Here is an 8289-nt window from a genome sequence, read left to right on the forward strand (position 1 = left end):
CGGGGGCGGGGGGTGAAGCGGCGCAGACATGGCAGCGCAGCCCCGTTTGGTGGGTAAGGGGAGAGCAACCGACGTCGTCTACCTGGGCTTGTGCAAAGAGTTTGACACTGCCCCACTCGGCGTCCTCATCTCTAAACTGGAGAGACACGGAACCGAGGGGTGGCCCACTTGGTGGGTAAGGAACTGGCGGGATGGCCGCACTCAGAGTTGTGGTCAACAACTCCACGTCCGAGTGGAGACCAGTAATGAGTGGCGTTCCTCAGGGGCGGTACTGGGACCAGTGTTGTTTAACATCTTCGTTGGCAACATCGATGTTGGGATGGAGTGCACCCTGCGCAAGTCTGCCAGTGACACCAAGCAGTGTGGTGCGATCTGGAGGGAAGGGATGCCATCCAGAGGGACCTGGACAGGCTGGAGAGGTGGGCCCGTGCAAACCTCATGAAGTTCAACCAGGCCAAGTGCAAGATTCTGCATCTTGGCCTGAACAATCCCATGCACAAATCCAGGCTGGGCGGAGAATGAATCGAGAAGAGCCCAAAGAAGAAGGACTTGTGGGTGTTGGCTGATGAGAAGCTCACCAAGAGCCGGCAATGTGCGATCGCAGCCCAGAAGGCCAACCACATCCTGGGATGCATCAAAAGATACATGGCCAGCAGGTCAAGAGGTCAAAGGAGGTGATTCTGCCCCTTTACTCCACTCTCGTGAGACCCCACCTGGAGTACTGCATCCACCTCTGGAGTCCCCAACATAAGAAGGACATGGACCTCCTGGAGTGTGTCCGTTGGGGCTGTTCAGCCTGGAGAAGAGAAGGCTCCGGGGAGATCTTATTGCGGCCTTTCAGTACCTAAAAGGGGCTCCAGGAGAGCTGGGGAAGGACTTTTTACTGGGGCATGTAGTGATAGAATGAGGGGGAATAGCTTCAAACTGGAAGAGGGAAGATTTAGATTAGATATTAGGGAGAAATTCTTGACTGTGCGGGTGGTGAGCCCCTGGCGCAGGTTGCCCCGAGAAGCTGTGGCTGCCCCATCCCTGGAGGTGTTCAAAGCCAGGTTGGACGGGGCTTGGAGCAACCTGGGCTGGTGGGAGGTGTCCTTGCCCAGGGCAGGGGGCTGAAACTCAATGATCTTCAAGGTCCCTTCCAACCCAAAGCATTCTGTGATTCTATGATCTGTTGCGGACAGTCCGGGCTCTCATCAGGGAGTACCGGGGCAGCAACTGCCTGGCTGCAGCTGGCTGTATTTCAGAAGCCGGGGTGACCCTATCAGCCACCCCTGCTTCTGCTAAAAACTCAGGGAAACCGAGAAACAAAACAGTGCTGGGATTCTGCTGGAGGATAATCTTACAAGACTGTAACCAAGTAGTCAACAGTTACATTCATGGGCTCACACGTGAAGGGGAACCAAAGCAGGAATTTCTCAATTATTAAATGGATAGTAGAGTTTTCCTAGACAGCATTTTAATGGAAAAAAAACCCAGCGTTCAAGACATGTATTCTCTTTCTCTGACCCATTTCTGTAAGTCGTCATTTTTCGGCTAACTGATAAGCAATGAAAATTACAAGCTGTGACTGTGTGAGCAGAAGTTTGCTGGAATATAAACAATTCAGCGTAGTGCTTGAGCTGCAAAGGAGCTGGAGTGATTTCCAGCCAGCTGGCAGACTGGGGGTCTGAAAACTGACAAAATTCGTCAACCAACTTCAGAGAGTATGACAGTGGATATAATAGTCAAACACGTTAGAGTGGTGTTGAAGATGAATTAGCAAACTGCAAAACTGGTCCGAAATTTTGAGTGGAAAAATCTAGTAAGCTGCCTTTCAGCCAAGGCTGAGGGTTCAGGTACGCGCCTTCCAAGTCTTCCAGCAACTCCCACTTCCTTAGGACTTTTCTTAACATACTATGTATGTAAACATACATAAACTATTGTTTTGCTAGTTTTTTTCAAAGATCAGCTTAAGTAAATCACATAAACCCAAATCTCGTTAACCCAAAGTTAATGATTTAAGGCTTTTTGTGTCCCATTCTTATATCCAACTCTGAGAAGCAGGAAAGTTAATGACAGGTGTAGTATATAACGATGATACTGTTTTAAATCTAAGGTATGCAATACCTTATTAGTATTTCAAAGGACTATCCAAAGTTGTACATTTGAGGCCTGAAGAAACTCTTACCTCCATCTTCCCATCTGTCACTATCCACTTGCGTTGAGCCGCGGGCTCTTTACCTGAAAGGCCAAAATATGCGCCCGTGAGTTCGGTAATATGGTAACAACACAGACTAGAGAGCATCTGTAGCTTACGATGCTGACTAAATAGCTATTGTAACAAATCATTCCTGGAAACATGAGATTAAATGTGACAAACAGACGCTGAAAGAATTTCCACCAATGAAATAATATTTTTGCTACCACAAACTTTGGAGCTACACCTAGCCTGAAGCTTTTCGGCCAGACTGAGTCCTCCTTTTGTGAACAGAGCTTTTCTAGCAAAACTTCTCAGGTTAAACAAAGCCTCAGTTTTGTTCTCTCTAAACTGTGTCTTAGTGTGCCCGGGACGCTTGCATTGCAGCACAGATCCCTCAGCACAGTCAATTTGTCTTTGTACCTGTGCCCTTAGAGAGCTATTTTCTCCTCCCTGGCTTTTTGCTGTATCTGCTGCAGCAGCTCCCCTTTGAGTTGTTGACTGTACTGGCTGGGAGCCGTATGTGGCCGCTAAGCAAAATTGGCTCTGTAATGACTGTGTTTGTTTTTATCAACAACTGTATTATGGCTTCTTTTAATTTGATTTAATTTTATGTTTAATGAAAGTTAAAATAAATGTAAAAATGTGGAGAATAGTGCTCACTACCGCCAACTAATTCATTATTTAATCATCATTTTAATTAAATATAAATGTGTATGTACTGTCGGGGAACAGCGGCTTGTATGAAAGCTGTGTTTCACTGATGGCAATTTGAATTCAGACTATGGGATTGCAAAGTGAAATAACGTGGTTTCAAGCCAGAGAGTGCACAAATCATTCTTCCAGCCACCAGCGTGCATCTCCTCATTGTTATTTCAGTTGCCGAGGACTGGTACCCATACACTGTCCAACAGCTTTCTCCAAAGAAGTGCAGGCTTCTGTCTGTACTGACTGCCCCCAGGAGCGGAAGATGCTCCGTACTACCCTGGAGTAGTCCATTAGCAACATCAGTATTGTTGCTTGTCTTCCATTGCATTAGGCATATTTTATACTGTAAGAGAGTTTGAGTTGGTTCCAAAAGCATCTCGGCTGTGAAAATAGGACCTGAAATGGTCTGCGGCTGCAGAGTGTCTAAAGCTCTCCTTTCTGAAGGGGAGGCAGATGAAACAGTAGGGTACAGGCGAGGTCTCCTTCTGCTAAACAGATGCAATGGGGCAGCAATTGTCATGGTCACAGGGCCATCTCGAAGCAACCCACATAAATACTCAGCCCTTGAAATAGAACTGTCCACTAATTAAATGCTAACAATCCAGGTATTAGGTACAAGTTTTACACTGATTTACCATGAAGTACAAAATTCAAAGCAACATTGAGACAGCCCAGTGGTCTGAGCCAGAGCAAGCCAAAAACCCACTTAAGGGTTTCATTCTGCATCGCCTCCTCTAGCAAATCTCCCCAGGGGAGAAACAGAACTTCAAGATCCAAACACGTTCTTTTAAACACTGGAAATCAATAACAAAAAAAATCACAAATCTTTGGGATATCAGTTGTTTTTGAAAGATTTCATGTTGGTTTTGTTGGGGGGGAGACCTCTGACTTTTGCTCATTTGTGAAAGGAATGAAAAGCGATCACTGAGTCAGCTTCACCGGTAAACGCAATAATGATACACTGTGTAAGGAGCGGAACATGTGGAAAAACATTTCTTGCTCAACAGCTCCTCCTACTGCTTACACGTGGCATGAAGCGTCAAGGCACGGTTTTCATGCATTGGTTGGCTACAGAAGCAAATAATCTGCTAATATAAACATGTATTGATCGTCTATTTAGTGTTATAATACACAGGAGTTTGGTATATTTTGCCTGATATGGAATAAAATGGGAAATAATTTGGGGTGCAAGAGAAAAGAAAGCAGCATACAACTTTCATTCATAGGGAATTTTCACAGTACCCAGAATTAAAATACAGAGTAAGATATTGGAAAAAGCACTCATTTTTGCGAGTCTGCACAATATCAACACTGTTAGCATTATCAGTTCTGGCTTACAATACAAAAACAATGGGTTTTGATTGCAAGAAGCCTCATTTTGTAAAGATACTTACAATGATAACTTAAATAATAATAATAAAAAATTATTTCGTTTACTCCACGTGTAAACTGAATTTACTACCATTTTACCCTGAGGATGAACAGTGAAGATATGATACTGATTGACAAGAAGCTCACCATGAGCCAGCAATGTGCGATCGCAGCCCAGAAGGCCAACCACATCCTGGGATGCATCAAAAGATACATGGCCAGCAGGGCGAGGGAGGAGATTCTGCCCCTCTACTCCCCTCTCGTGAGACCCACCTGGAGTACTGCGTCCAGCTCGGGAGTCCCCAACATAAGAAGGACATGGACCTGCTGGAGTGTGTCCAGAGGAGGGCCACGAGGATGAACTGAGGGCTGGAGCACCTCTCCTATGAGGAGAGGCTGAGAGAGTTGGGGCTGTTCAGCCTGGAGAAGAGAAGGCTCCAGGGAGATCTTATTGCCGCCTTCCAGTACCTAAATGGGCTCCAGGAGAGCTGGGGAAGGACTTTTTACTGGGGCATGGAGTGACAGGACGAGGGGGAATGGCTTCAAACTGGAAGAGGGCAGGTTTGGATTAAACATTAGGAAGAAGTTTTTCACTTTGAGGCTTCTAAGGCACTGGCACAGGTTGCCCAGAGAGGTTGTTGAGGCCCCATCCCTGGAGGTGTTCAAGGCCAGGCTGGACGTGGCCTTGGGCAACCTGGTCTAGTGGGAGGTGTCCCTGTCTATGGCAGAGGGGGTTGGAACTTGATCCTCAACCTTGATCATCCTTCCAACCTAAACCATTCTATGATTCTATAATTCTATGATTCTGAATGGGTCCAGCTTTACTGGACAATTTTACTAATGTGAAGCATTTAGTTTGATGGAATTTTCCTTGTAAAAATACTAACAAAATCTGTAAAATTGCTATTTTATAATATTCCCAGGGATGCTAAAATGTGGCGTTATGCTTCCATTATTATTTACTGTATTCTGCTGCCTGTTTGAAAAGTCTTCTTAGGATTTTCAGATTCAATCAGTTTTATCCACATAAATCAGAAGTGCACACCGATGTAGCATACTGCAGGTTAGTCCTTTCAAATATCAACATATTCCCAGAAGCCTACAGAGCCATCTCCCTCTTCTTCTGTTAATATATAAAATCATAATAGAAAAAAATAGTGCCAATGCTAACTATAAAACTGTATTCTTGCATGTCAGGAATAAAACTGCAATGCAGTAAAATCTGTCGTGCTTCTCTTTTCAGATGTTTTAAAGAAAAAAAATATTAGAATATTCAGGATGTTCTTTGGCTGTGACAGACACAGGTCTCCAGGGGTATAACAGTACAGCAATATCATAAACTGCTTTCTACAATAGTTTTGATAAAAGGTAAATAAAGTTTTAGTTTTTCTGCCAATTATTTTTATGCTTTCTTTCTATGTCAGTTGATATAAACAACACTTGCTAATATTGTTTCCAGAGTTTTATGTTGCAACAAATGTCAAACATTGCAGGTAAATTCTGCCTTCTCCCTGGTAAACCCATGAGAGATCTTATTACAGGAATTTTGCTCATCTTGCATCTCCGTTGAAGAGGAACATTTGCAGATGTGGAATGAAAATAGCAATTTTCCAAACAAGTTGTTCTTTTCTATTTTCCATGATTCTCAATTCCCATTCCTCATTATAGTACATCTTTGCGTGTGAAGTCTGATGATTTTCGTTTATTTCCTGGCAACATAAAGCGACCTTAGCGTCAGTGAGAATGAGAGTCATAGGATGCAGGGAGATTTCTGGAAAATGAAATCATGTTTTAGTAGCATCTTTGATTTAAACATAAGATTCTGCTACGGAATAGTGTGCACCGAACCACAACAGCGAAGCAGTGTGTCGCTGTGCAGCTGAAGCACATCCTGGATATATTGGGCAGGTTAAATGTATGCAGGTACCTGCACACAGACAAATAACACGAGAATGGAAATTCCAGACCTGGCTTGCTTACTTCTGATAGTAAGTACATAATTTCGTGTAAGTTATACCTGAAGCTAGCATTATTTAAAGAAAACAAAATCCAATGTAATTTCCCAAGTAAACTAAGGGGTGTTGTCTGTTAGTGTTTACAGGTTCTTATTTACTTTTAATATCAGAGCCAAACTATCCTGTGATACACACAATTGAGAAAAGATGCCAATGTTCATTTTATGCAAAAATTTAACCAGGGATGTATTTCAGAAGGAAATTCTAGAGTCTATCAACTTACAGAACTTTGAATTAATACAATTCTAGAATTGCAAGAAAAATTTGGTTATTGTAGGTGAAAAGTAAAACATTGTTCTGACAGTGAGCTCACATGCTGATGTAAAAACAATCTGCAACTGGCATAAGGAATTGGAATGGAAAGAAGCTGATAGGAATACGATGTGATTCTGGTCTCAGTAGTTCTACAGTTACCAGGTGATCCAAATACATAAAAGGCTCACGAAGAAACTACAATACTGACACTGACGATGAAATGTGAATGAAAAGCTGAAAGTCCGATCCCACTGAAGTCAGTGGGAATCTTTGCCTTGGATTTTGGTGGGAATACAATCCCACAATTTTGATTCTGAGTCCACTTCGCAAGGGCATGACACACTCTCGGAAATTCTCACTGATTTATTCTGAGGTTTCCCTGGTTAGGCCCTCTGTATCATAATTATTCAAAACACATTTTTCCCTGTCAGTTTCCAGAGATGAACTCACTGAGAATTGGAGCATGACTGAAATATCACCAAGAAAGCCCGGCAGATAAAGCCGACGATGATCCTGACTGCCAAAGCTGCTATCTAAAGTATTCTTTCATTTAAATAGCAGCATAACTTTGCATCAATACTGACTGAAGATATATTTGGAAATGTTTCTAAAGTATTTGCTGGTAAATTAACGCATCACAAACTTAGCACTTTTATGAAGAACTTCAAAATATGCAAGGAAAATATAAATAGAAGCTAAGTAATTTAGAATCACTTTGAATTAGCTACAAACTGGCAGCATTCTTACTAAATCTTTCTCAGATTTGAACACAAATTGATAAAAGCCAACAACAAAGCAATCTTAATTTTCTTCTTCATTAATTTTTACTTGGTTTAGCAGCTGTTTCGTGTCTTTGTTGTGGACTATTTAATTTGCATTAAGCAAGAGACTACAAATTTGATTTATTTTAAATCCTTGCATTTTTCCTTCTTTCAGCTACATTTGTATTCAAAACATTATGGGCTGCATTCTGGACTAGATCCTTAGGTCAGCCAAGCTAGGCTTGTCACAAAACTGAGATGAAAGGGGAACTGAGGTTACAGGGGCCTTTTGTCGTGACTTACTCGAACACTAAAATTAACTCTGCTGACTGCACAGTTAATTAACTCAGTTGACTGCACAATTTAAAACAGATCCCAAGTCGCACTCAGTTCTGTGAGTCTTCAAGAGGTTAGTTACAGCCACGGTGAATTTCAAAGGCGCAGCAGAGATCCAACCCTGACACCTTCCCTTGACCGTACTCTTAATATACCCTAAAAAGTAAAGCCTTTTAAAAGGCATGATAGAGATAACTCAGCACTGGGCTACTCAGGATTTCCTTGAGCAAGTCAGGTAAATTGGTTTTCTGACTGCTTTATGGTCCCTGAATGGCACGAAGCAGGCAGCCTGTGTTCCTTTTGTCTCCGGGAATATGTGATTGATTCTTACCCACTGCTACATTTTCATATGCAGCCTCAGGGACAGGGTCCTTTTACTCAGTTCAAAAGGCTGACTTATTTTCCCCAATTTTGGTAATAAAGATAGAGAAATATTCAAACAAGGATAGTGGAAGAATTTTTTTATTGGGGTATGGAGAATTTATTAAGACTTTCCCCATTTTTTAAATTACAGTGTTTGCATTCATGCCCAGTGTTTGAAATTTGCTTGAAATGGGTCTGTCGATAAATAAAGATGAAGCATTCATCCCTCTAGGGCTGAAATGGGATATGTATTTTATAAGCGGCAGCAGAAGGAAGACTCAGACTTTCTCTAAAGAGCAGCACA

Source organism: Charadrius vociferus, unplaced genomic scaffold, assembly GCF_000708025.1.
Source record: "Charadrius vociferus isolate BGI_N301 unplaced genomic scaffold, ASM70802v2 scaffold104, whole genome shotgun sequence".
Lineage (NCBI taxonomy): Eukaryota > Metazoa > Chordata > Aves > Charadriiformes > Charadriidae > Charadrius > Charadrius vociferus.